This window comes from Mustela lutreola, chromosome 13 (genome assembly GCF_030435805.1).
Source record: "Mustela lutreola isolate mMusLut2 chromosome 13, mMusLut2.pri, whole genome shotgun sequence".
NCBI classification, from domain to species: domain Eukaryota; kingdom Metazoa; phylum Chordata; class Mammalia; order Carnivora; family Mustelidae; genus Mustela; species Mustela lutreola.
This window is the reverse complement of record NC_081302.1, coordinates 52,578,510-52,590,952: the sequence shown is the minus strand read 5'-3', so window position 1 is coordinate 52,590,952 and position 12,443 is coordinate 52,578,510. Positions and strand designations below refer to the sequence as shown.

The 12,443-nt window shown below is 47.0% G+C and overlaps 1 long non-coding RNA gene across 1 annotated transcript; it reads left to right on the top strand.

The window, feature by feature from the left end:
• The first annotated feature begins 1,972 nt into the window (after positions 1–1,972).
• LOC131814007 (uncharacterized) lies at positions 1,973–12,228 on the top strand. The gene is made up of 3 exons (XR_009347087.1): positions 1,973–2,380; positions 8,205–8,329; positions 8,623–12,228. It is a non-coding gene; the product is annotated as an uncharacterized LOC131814007 (long non-coding RNA).
• The last annotated feature ends 215 nt before the right edge of the window (positions 12,229–12,443 follow it).

Sequence of the window (12,443 nt, the reverse complement as noted above, 5' to 3'; positions counted from 1 at the left end):
ATTGCTAATGCATGCCACACTTCTTGAGGTAGGCGGGAGCTGCGTATTTAGTATTTTCAGCGGTATTATTATGTATTTTCCAGGCTGACCATAGAGACAGGTATGGCCTTCAAAATGCAACGAGATACGAAGATAAAGACGGGTATGTCATGTGAGATACAAGTTAAAACAGTGATGTTATATTAATCTGGCTCTGGGCAGTTTTCCAGATGAACATTTCTATCACATACACAGTCTGACCTCTGAAGATGTGGGAAAGAAGGCAGGAAGCCAAGGTAACCCTAACAATCAGAGTCATTCCAGTGGCTACAGAAGCACTTGCCTGAAATTTCCCTTCAGAACCTCCTTCCCATTGGACACAGCCCTGTCAGCCTGCCATGGCTGCCTATGGGATGTCTCCTGACTGGGAAGGTCGAACAACTAGCTGAGGGGTTCAGCTTCCGGGGTTTACTGCAATGCAGTTACACAATGAAAATGTTAGCTCAGGATTCGTCAGCTAGTGCCCTTGGTGTGGGGGGAATTGTGTGTATATATTTTAATCAGCTTTACTGAGATGCAATTTATGTGAGGTAAAATCTGCCAATTTTAAGTGTCTGCTTAAATGACGTTTGGCAGACACATACAGTTGTATAAAGGCTACCACGATTAGAATATAAGACATTTCCAGCATCCTCCCAAAGTGCTCTTGTGCCCTTCTGTAGTCATTTCTACCCTCATTTCCCAGACCCTGCGAACCACTGATCCGTTTTCTCCCTCCATGGGATCATACAATAGGCAGCCCTTTTGAGTCTGGCTTCTTCAGGTTTCCTCCTGAAAAAGAGAACTCGTGGACTCAAATTACCCCAGTGGGTAACTGAGCGTTAACGGGTCCTCTCAGGGTTCCCTCCATTTTTATTATTTTGGGGGAGGTGGAGAGGGAGAGATGTAGAGAGTGGAGGTGACCTCCCGCATTGCAAGGATTCTCTCATGACCTGGAATTGCCGTGGTGGAGGCCTAGCTCTGGGTGTCAGTCAAGCCTACAGACCTGGCAGTGCTGGTCAAACCTGAAACTTCCCTTGGCCCAGCCTTATTCAAGGTCCGTTCTCTAGTCTCTCTCCCCGAGCCGCAAGATCTCTACCCAGATCAGTCCTGATACCGATTAAAGATGCACAGGGTTAAGAGCACAGGATTCAGGGGTCAAGCAAAACAGGTTTTGGCTCATGGTTCTGCTGCTGACAAGTGCTATGGCTTTGGGCAGTTTCCTTAATTTTTCTGAGACTCAATGTCATTCTCTGTATAATGGAATAAAACCACCTACCTCCGGGTCCTTTTGGGTGAATTAAATGATATTAAATATAGAAAGTGTTTAGTACAGTTTTTGGCACATGCTCTGCCCTCAACAAAGAGCTATTATCCTGGTTTCTCATTTTGAGTCTTAGGTTCAGAGTGGTCATTGGGTTGACAAGATACAAAGCTAATTGGGGTCAGAGTTTACATCTTCTCCTCTATGTGGACTTGTTGTGAGTAGCAACTCTTTAAGCGGGTGCCATTTCTGTCACAAAAGAGTTCCAAAGGCAGGAGCACCCCCTCTTTGTCCTCAACTCCAAGACGGGTCTTCCGAGCCGATGTTTATTGTGTTGTGACACCAAAACACAGACATGAACAGCAGAGACTAAGGCTCCTTTCCTTGTCTGTTGAGCCGCTGCAGACCTAAATGAAGACTGGCTTCCATCAAGGCTGGGACCAAAATAGGTGCAGAGATTCTCCTGGCTTTGCTGTACTCAACAAGAACATCAATCTTCTCAGAGCAGGGACGGGTGTTTATTTTGTATTCTACTTTTAGTACAGTGTATTTCTCCCAGGGTTTGTTTACATTGCCAGCCTGAAGAATGTGTTCTCCCTCTCTTCCCGCTTCGTGCACCACTGAAAGGGAAATGGCAGGGGATGGAGCAACGGTGGCCATGTAGCTGCCTTTAGGATGACGTAGGGAGGTTCTGGGCCTGAGTCCCCAGTCATCTCAAACAGATGTCACACCATGGGGAATGATTAGCCTCCCCTGCTCCAGAATGTTCTGAAACAACAAAAGGGTGAATTGTGACACATCAGAAAATAAAAAAGGCAGGCCCATTTCTAAGGCACGACTCCCAGCCAGTGGAACAGACCAGCTGGCCCGGCTCATCGATGAGAGATGCTATTTGAGTTGTCATTTCCGTTGCCAGGCCTCACATCTGTAGCTTGGGATGCGCCCACTTGTCTCTGGGATCTGCATCTCCTCCTGGAGCTCATTCAAAGGGAATGGCTCTTGGAATCAAGGTCCATTGTGGAGAAAGATGGCCTTTCCTCTATCCAGTGAAGAGATTTCTCCTTGGGTGCCGCCTCTGGACATCTTGGAACCTGGAAGGTTGGTTTCCCAGGCCCCCACCCCCTATGGATTCTGAAAGAAAAACCTATGGTGTGTTTGGGGGCTTCTCCATGGTTTTCCTGGAGCTCAGTGTGTGTGGCAGGTGCAGGACGATAAGGATTGAATGATGGGCCTGGGTTGATAAGACATCAGAGGAATTTCATTCCTAAAGCTCTACCCAAGAACTTTAAAATGACTCCAAATCTCTCTTTTTAGGTAGGTTCTGCCAGCTCACGTGTTATTTTTGGTTGTGGTCTATAATGTGTTTATGTATTATCAATGATTTACTCTTTTATGTTGGGAGCTCTTATCTGTCAGTTCAGTGCAGAAACAGAAACAACTTCTTTTAACTGGGGGGCTGCTAACTGCCCTATTAGATAAACCTCACAGCCCCGGTGACTTAGCAGAACAGCAGGTGTTTTTTTCTCCCTATCTTCAGTGACCACTGCTACCAACCATCTTATGCTCAGTCACTGTGTCTGTAACCCCTTCCTTATATCTAACACCTTTCTCTCCCCCTCACACACTGGGTGTGGTTTTGTCTGGTGCCACTGTGATGGCCAAGAGCTTCCCTTCCAAATGGTGATGCAGAGACCCAGGCTCATTCTCTTCCATCCTGTGGCTCCACTGTCTCCACAAGGAGCCTTCAAGGTCATTGTGCTTGTCTGTGTTGGACAAATAGAAAGGAAAAGAGCATGGAGCTTTTGAGGTGCTGGCTGTTGAGCTCAGATCTGAAAGTGGTGCCCAACTGTGATGGGTCACAATCCATGAACTTAGGGTCACACCCAACACTAAGGAAGGCTAGGAGACATCTCCTCTGGTTGGGCACACAGGAGAAAAGAAAATGGGTTGGTGAACAGCCAGCCAGTCTGCTTGCCTCTCTAGGGATTGCAAGAAGAAGAAGATGTAATATAGAGAGAGAGTGCTCGCAAAATCCCTGGAGAGGCTGGAGGTATGGCACCAGAGGCTGTCAGTTAGCATCTAGCTTAGAGGTTGCATATCTAGAAATCAAGAAACCTCATCTGCTACTACCACTGGTGTCATCTTTGCACCTCTCCAAACTGGTTAGCCACCATTGGAATGTGGAATCCATCTGCTGCCAACTCTCCTCTACTGGTGCCCACTTGCCCACTAGCACACTTGCCAAGTCTTCCACCTTTTGGAGCTTGCATAAGTGGGTTTTGTTCACTGGACTAAATGCACCCAGAAATGTGGCTCTCCTGGAGGCTGGGAGATGCAGTTTCAATCTTCTTTCTATGGGACACAGGGAAGAGGATAGGAGTTGGAAACGGATACCGGTGCCAATACTGTCTCGGGCACAGCAAACTCATTGGGTGACTGCTGCTTTCACCATTGCTACCGTTCCCATTTTGTCTCTGCTGACTGCTTCTTTTAGCATGTCCTTTATCTCCTAGTCAAATCACTGAGTTTTGGTGGTTTTGTTTTGTTTTTTTTTTTTCTTGTTGTTGTTGTTGTTTTTTGTCTTTTTTTCCCCCTCACTCTCAATGGTGACTCTGCCGGATGCTGCCATCATGGGAGAGTTTCTCCTCCCACAGTGGTCAGTCTGGATGAGTTCTCAAAGGGGAGCTGGCTTTCACAAGTTTATAGTTCTCTGTCAGACTCCATCGGAGGCGTTGGAAGGGTACCAACATCAAAGGCGAACCCATCTTAGGGATCCGCTACTGTCCTATGGAAGGCTCAGGCTCCTCCATCCCTTTATGAAGATGAGAACAAGAATTGTTTCCATTTGTAGAACCAGCTAGGAACTTGCAGAATTTGGGGCATGCCTCGTCTCTCATTTTCCCCTCGGCTGATATTTCCCTCTACTAACTTAGGGGGTCCCTGGCCAACAGGCTGACTTTGGGGGGTGATGCTTTACTCAGAACTCTTGAGGGGACGGTGCATCTAGGAACACCCCTCCCCCCACCCCAAGGGCCATCACCAGGCTCTGATCTGCTCCTGAAGAGCAACCTGGTAAGGACAGCAACGTGGTGCTCCTTTCCAACAAGATCTCAGCTTGTGGGTTTTCTCAGAGCCATCCTGGGTGGGGCTGCCCCACAATGAGTCCCACAGCCCCGTGGAGACCATCTGCTGCTTGCTGGAGTTTGGGTGGCAGATTTTCTAGAAGGATCTCAGAAGTCAATGAGTGAAGGCAGACCTGCCCTGGAGAGGAGGCATTCTGGCAGCGGAAGCTCAGGGAATTAGTTTGGAAAAGAAAGTTTTATAATAACAGTGTTTTAGTTCCTGCTGAATAAAACATTCACAGGGCTTTTCTTCTCCCAGCAGAAAAATAAAATACTCTGGTGGCAAGAGAACAGTTGTTGTTGTTTTTAAATGTTGTTTTTAATAAAAATCAGATGCTAGCAGTCATTTGACCTCTATACCACTCTCCTGCCTGATCATGGACTGGGCATCCTATGGTGGCACAGGGGACACCATGTCCTAGGGTGACACTGAGGCACTCTCATTGCAGCAGATGCGGAAGCAGCCATTCGGGTGAATGGGGCATGAGCCCAGAGAAGGTATAGCCAGCTGCACACAGACCAGTAAAGACGGTTGTTACACATCTGGTAGGTAGTTCCACAGCGACACAGCTAATGGTGCTGGTATTTAAATGGTCGTCAGTAGACTCTGGATTCTGTGCACCCAATTAAGAAGATTCCGGAAGCTCTCTCTTGGTGCCTCTCTACTCTCATTTGGCTGCACACCCGCCAGCGGCAGCGCTCTGCAGGGCTGTCTCCATCGCTTTCAGGGAGATGGGAGATTCTGGAGTGGGGCATCTCAGGGGTGACCTTCTCAGGGATGCTGCTTCCCTTGGTCCTCTCGGGCCTGGGCGAGAAGCCAGCCTGACACCTTTTGCTTTCTCAGCGTTTGGCTCCCATTAACCCCGACTTGAGGAAGCTTAGAGCCGGTTAATCCTCAGGATTCAGTATTCCTGAAGGCCAGGTTATTTGCTTTAAACCCTTTGGCAAGTGAAGCAAGGGGAGGTGGTTTTTCTTCTAAATAGACCTCCCCTGACTGGGAGGCAGCTGGCTTCCCCCCTGTGTCTTCTATAGGATTCCCAGGTCTGGCCACGGAGAGCAGCCACTCCCAGACCTTAGGGATTTATTCCCAGTTGTAATGCCAATATCTCTGGCCAGGAAAATTTATTCAGAAAGGTTTGTTTTTAACAACTTGCCTGAGAAGGTTGAAGGGTGAAAGCTGCTCCTAGAGGCTTTGAGGTGGGACCAAGTGTAGAAGAGGGATGTCTCTGACAGTTCCCTTGAAACCAGCGTCACTCCACCACCTCCTAATAGACTCCAGGCTGCACAGGAAGGAGCCACGATCCAGACCCTACTGTGGAGACTTTCATTCCACCCATACATTTGCTTTGGCATGGGTCAGTCCCGTGTGTGCTTATTGTCCTGGTGTGATTCTCCACAGTGGGCCCCCCTCTGCTCTCAGAAGGTTCAACATTTGCCCCCTCTCTGTAGGCACATCATGCAGGATGATGCACTGTGTTTCCTTTCTTTTGTTGAATCTCTTAATTGTCTTTCTTGTTTTGGGGGAAGCAGCAAGGAGATGTTCTTGTGATGTGCTTTGAAGGTTGGGGTTCGGAGCTGATGGCCAAGAATTCTTGAGATGCAGAAAAGTGTTTTTTTATGAAAGCACAGGGTTGTGAGAAGCAATTGATTGTGTACATCGGAGCTGGGGGGAACGTAAAGACATAGGGAAGTTTCCAGAAGGACTTTCCTGTGCTGAAGGACTCACCAGCTCTTAGAGGCCTGGCTATTGTCAAGATAAGGTGGTTTTTCCCTCTAGCAAAGCGTTAACATTGAGATAGCTGGGAGTTTCCTGGAGGAACATCAAGCGCTTCAAGCGCTTGTCCGTGGGCCCCCGGTTATAAGGACATTTAATTTTTGCTCAGACTCCTCCCTGCCTTTGTTCTCCACATCGCTTCTATTTTTACACAGCAACTTAGTGACAGCCAGAAACAGGAGCTGATTGGGGGAAAGCCAAGGCAAGCCTGAAAGAAGTCGAGCTGCCCAAAAATGCAGAGCAGAGTGCCCCACTGGGTCTGTGGTTCCTCCTCAAGCTTCTGACTCTCCCTGTGACCACGTGACCGCTGCCCCGAGGCCATGGGGGAGAAGCTTTGCGAAGCTGCTGTGGTGGGCTGGTCTACTGCCGGCCCAGTGGCCCAAACGGAACTCATTGGGGTATCATGTGCTGAAGAGGTGGCGGTGGGGTAGGGGTAGTTTGTGAGACCCCGGGGCTAGGTCACAGTCACATAGGCTTCCAGTTCCAGAAAGTCAAGGCTGGTAACTCGGCCTGGCTGCCCTTACAGGGAGGATTCTTGGAATCAGGAAAGATGGCCAAGGACAGGTTTGGGTGGTTCGCTCTGCTGGACTGACCTGCGTTCAGATCCCAGAGTGTTTGGAGATTTGTATACACACACTCTGTTTCCCTGTCTTTGTCTCTCTGTGTCTGTCTGTCTGTCTGTCTCTCTCTCTCTCACACACATACACGCACACACTTCCATCCACAGTGTTTACTGTGTAGCAGGCACTCAACATATGGATGGGAGGTGACCGTGTGGCCCAGTGGAACCAGATCTGGTTTGGGTTCTGGTCCCCCCAGCTCAGTGATTTACTAGTTGTGTTAGCCTGGCCAGGTTTCATAAACTTTCTGAGTCTCAGTCTCCATAGCTCTCCTTAACCATGAAGTGTGGTATCTGTGAAGACTGGCTGGTCCAATACCTCCCAGTCCCTAGCGCCAGGTCTGAACGATGGCGTCAATCAAGAAATGGTCGTCACTGGTTTCTCCTCATCCTCATTTCAGCTGTAGTTTTAAGACCCTTTAAGTTGAGCAGGGAAGGCTTGCAGAAGAGGAAAAAACTCTCTCCTGGCAAGGGTATGTGCCCATGGGCGAGATTTTCTCAATGTCTGTTCTCATATTCCTTCCTGAAAGCTTCTAGCTCTGCCTCAACTCAGCTAACTGCATATACTCCACGGGACCTGCAAGTGCCTGGCCCCTGGCCGGCTAGAGGTGTAGTTGCTGTTACTGGTTGACCAGGGGCCATGCACCTCGGAGATGGGTTTTTGTTCTTCGAGGTTCCTGTGGGTGGGCCCTATGGAGATATAGCATGGGTGTTCGTCTCTCAGACACTGCCAAGGGCCCGCTCCTCTTTTCCTTTCCTGCTGTCCCCAAACAATAAGAGGGTAACGGGATCCAGTCCCCAGAAAACAGCGTGCTCTTGGCCTGTTTCTATGGTGCATCATCTGTGTTTGGCCTTGACTCTCCTGTGTTCTGCGCTGTGAGCAGAATACCAAGTGGCATGGAGGAGAAGCAAGCCAGGCACTGGCGGCCCAGGGTGTGCATTGTCAGGGGGAATATCATGCTACGTGCACAGAAAATAACTTCCTTTTCTCCATTTCATAAATTAGCTCAGCGATCCCTGAGATTATGAACCTTTATTCCCATAGACAGTGCTTTCAAAGGAAAAAGAGAAACAACAACAGTAACAAAGGACTCAGAATGCAGTTCTCTCGGCAGTTCCAGGAAAGGAAGCAGGGGTGGGAATACGGTCTAGAAATCCTTCCAGCACCCTCAAGCTCTCCGTCTTCCCCGATCCCCACTTTTTTTCTCCCAGCCTCACCCCCCACTTTGACTGCTTTATCACAAGCAGCTTGGATGAAGGCTTCCGCTCTTAGCGGGGGCTGCCGGGCTGTGGAGAAGTGAAGGGGTCCTCTTTCCAAGAGGAGGAAGGTCTTGCAAAATGCTGGATTCCTGTGCCTGGTAGTCAGCTTACCAGGCTTCTCAGAGAGAGGTTTATCTTCTGTCATAGAATTTGCCATGGAAGCAATGACAATCTTGTCATAGAAGCAGTGGTGATCAGAGCAAGAAATGAACCAATACATCATCTGGACTGACTCCTGTGTCATATAGATAGGAAACTGAGACCCAGAGAGGGTAAGTGACTCACCTGAGGTCCTCACACAGCTGACACGGGCGCTGGGCCTAGGGCCCTGGTGAGCAGTCATGCTTCTGCCAAGGAGCACACTTGGGGTTCCCAGGGGATCTCTTTCCCATCTCATTTTATTCCCAAATACAAAACCCATTCCTGTTTGTTCTTAATCTACTTGTAAACTCTAATGACTAGTTCTAGTGTTAAATACTTCACATAATTTACTTAATTAGCTAGTTGCTAACAACAATGTAAAGTAATTTTCATTGACCTTTTATAATCTGTGTTTCTTCCCCAGAAAAGAAGTTCCAGGCATCAGTGTGTTGGGGCCACTGGCATAAACAGTGAACGGCTTGATGTAAAACCAGAGTCCAGTTGCTGAAGGCCTGCTTCCCTCCACTAAACACCCTATATCTCCTTATAAAGTAAAGGGTAGAGGGGAAAAGGGAACATTTTTGGAATTAAGAGCATTATGCACACCTATATATTTACTAATCATGGAGGCCAGTTAATGTTCTATGTTTGGGAGATTGGGACCCTGGGGGCCTAACTTCGAGTCTCATCTCTACCCTGTTCTAGCTGGATGACTTTGAGTGAAGAACCCATCTCCAAGACTCTGTTTCTTTACCCATAGTATGGGTTTGATACCTGTGCCTGTTCTGTGGAGTCGTTATAAGGATAAAGTGAGTTGATATATGCACCAAGTTTCTAATACTGTATGTGGCACACAGTAGGTCTTCAACAAGTGCAACTTATTATTATTGCTCATAAGCATTTAGAGAAATATTTGAAGGTTCATGAAAGTATGAAGAAGGAAAGCCTCACTTTCATCCCTCGGTTTGCTGCTTTCCCACTGTGGGATCATCATGGTATCATGAGTATGTATAATTTAGCAGGCTGCTTTCTCCATTTAGCATTCTTTTGTGAACATCTCCTCTTATTCTTCAAACACAGGATTTTTAATGTCTACAAAGTATTTCATAAATTGACATACCATAATTTATTTAACTATGTCCCTATTGTTGCAATTCAGTTTGTTTTCCCCGTTTTTTCCCCCTTTGTAAATATTTTGGCACATAGGTCTTTGCCTGCATGTTTGATCATTTTCTTAGGATAGATTCCTAGAAGCAAAATTATTGGGTCAAAACATAAACATATGTCAGAATCTTGATTCAAACTGTGAGCTGCTTTGCAGAAAGAAGCCATGCTTTACTCTGTAAAGCTCGTTCTCCAAAGCTGCTCACGTCAGGATTTGCCACTGGGCTATTTGTGTGGTAGGGGAAGTCCAATACTTAACACCCTCAGTCAGTTGAAGGGTAATGTCCTCTTCCTTCTCTTCCTGGGCTGCACATAGGACCACTGGTAATGTCCCTGATTCGGGAATCCTTCAGAATCTCCTCCTCGGGAAGCCTCAGCTCTCGCTGGTTTGGAGACTCACACAAACCTGAGCGGACCTCACAAGCTCAGCCAACCTCATTCAGTTTTCTGATAAGGGGAATGGCATCCGTCATCATGCCCATCTTTAAGCTTTCAGAACAGTTGAGTCTATAGGCTCTTTGCTAGTATATTGCTTGGGGATAATACCCCTTAAATGTTAGAAAGTTACTGCTTAAAGGTACCCTCTATATCCTTGACCAGTCTGGTCCCATTAAGTGGTCTTCAAGAACATGTCTTCTCTCCACAGTGTGCGTGTGGTGACCACCTTATAGGGGTGCTTTGCCAATACCTCTCTGGGTCCAGCATAGGGAATGCTTGCCTGCCACATGGCTTAGGCAGTGCTAAGCTGCTCCTCAAGCTTCTCTTCCTTGAATCCAGAATCTTCACCTTTTCTGGATTCACCCTCTCTAACCCCCCAGTTCTGGGCTCCCATTCTTCATGCTTCGGGTGCTGTCTACATACCTACTTGGTCCCTCTGCTGCCAAAGTCTTCCTCCTCCAGTCTGTCCTACACACAGCCACCAGATTAGTCTTGCCTAGACATAGTTTTGAGGCTGTCCTCCTCACTGCGGACCAGATTAAGTGCACTCTTGAGGCTGTCCATTGTGTAGACTCTGTTTCCTGGTTACCCCATAATACTTCCCAGCCAAAGAGCCATTACTCAATGTTCCCGGAAAGGACCCAATCTTTGTCAGATTCATTATTTTCCTTTTGCTTAATTGCCCTCCTTGCTCCTGTATCTCTCTTGAAATTTCATCTGTCATTGCCCATCCTAAGTACCTATATGCGAAGGATGTCTTAACCCCCGTCCCCAGAATGAAAGCTCACCCATCACAAACACCTATGCACATCACTTCCCTTTTCTCAGTCCTCCATAATACAATATTTTCTAATCTTCTCCTTGTCCAAATCTTGGTAGATAATAAAGAAGACCTACCTTCATTATCTGTTATTATCAAATCCTCCCTTTGTATCCATCTCTGTAGATAGTAAACTCCTGGAAGAATGAACAGCGCTCACCTCTTTTCTGTACCCATTACATCACCCCACAGAATGTTTGGGACGTGGTGGACACTCAGGTCCTGAGACGGAAGTTCTCCAACACAGTCTCCCTCTTGTGCTGCCACAGAATGGGAGCAACACAGCTGCTTGGATTTATTGCTTTTCCCAGGAGAGGCAATTACAGCGCTTTATCTTTCCCTTTGGCTTTCAGCCAGTGGCTCTGCACCTAGTTTCTAATTTTCTTTGTGTTTGAAGGGATGTTCTGCCTACTCAGTCAAAGCAAAATGGTGTTAGAGTTGCTGCTGTTTATTGAAAGACTACTATGTGCTGGACACGTGTGTTTTCCATAGGGGAGCTCATTCATTACTTTCCACAAAAATCTTATAAATTAGGTATTATTATCCTGCTCTTTGACGAGAAAATGGAAGCTCAGAGAGGTTAAAAAATCCTACACCCAAATCACTAACGTAGTAGGTTAGAGTTTGAGCTAAGAGTTGAAGCCAGATCTATGGGCCCAAGTCCCTTTCATGATGTCCCAGCAGAAAAGGATGAGTGGAGTGGGGCAGATGTGAGGCTCTGGCTCAACTTTCCTAGGATCTGAGAGCCTGGGGCTTTGTACTGGGGAGTATGTGTGTTTCCACTGAAGCTTGGTTCTGCTAGTCATGCTGAGCTCCTGGCACCACCTTGTCTTGTTGCAGCAGCACCTATAAGAGGGCGGGAGGTGGAGCGAGGGCATTGCTTGGGTCTGAGTGTCCTTGGTGCCCCGGAGGTCTATAACTCTACACTTACTCTGTCTCCTCCAGAGATCTCCAGAGCTCCCAGACCTATCACTGAATCAATGGCAAAATATACTCTTGGCATTGAATTATGGGGAATCTGATAGTTTATTGTACTCTCCTGGTCATCTGTTTGCTGGGGGGAAAGCAGTTGAAAATGGGTATAATGTATGCTGATATTAAGACAGTCTCAAATGTCTTCCTTTAGGTATCAAAACTGGTATGTTGTGATAATTCAATGCTAATTTTTAACTCTGAAAAATAGCATCCAAGCATAGTACTTGGATGCTACAGTAAAGCAATTATTTAATAGACATTAATTGAATATGTGAATGAATGAATGAATTCAGGAATACAGAAATAAATGAATGGTATTTTAAGATTTGTTTTGCATAGCAAACAAACGGAAATAGTGGGGAAGATGGTATTTTCCAATTATTAGTAGCATGCCTTTGGGTAACTGATTCTGATACTCTGTTTTGTCATGTGTAAAGTGGTGATGTTAATATCCACTGACAAGATCTGTGAAAAGTCTGAAATTTGGGGGCACCTGGGTGGCTTAGTGGGTTAAGCCTCTGCCTTCAGCTCAGGTCATGATCTCAGGGTCCTGGGATCAAGCCCCACATCTGGCTCTCTGCTAAGTGGGGAGCCTGCCCCCCCCCCCAGCTGCCTCTCTGCCTACTCGTGATCTCTTTCTCTCCCTCTCTCTCTCTCTCTGTCAAATAAATAAATAAATAAATAATCTTAAAAAAAAAAAAGTCTGAAATTTTGCCTTCCTTCCATCTAACATGTTAGCCTGTCATGGTTTCAGAAAGGCTGGGAGACAACATGGACTTTATTACTCAAGACACAGCAAAGCATGAGCATCACTGTATTTGTATAACTTCTCCTCGCAGGTGGCTCAG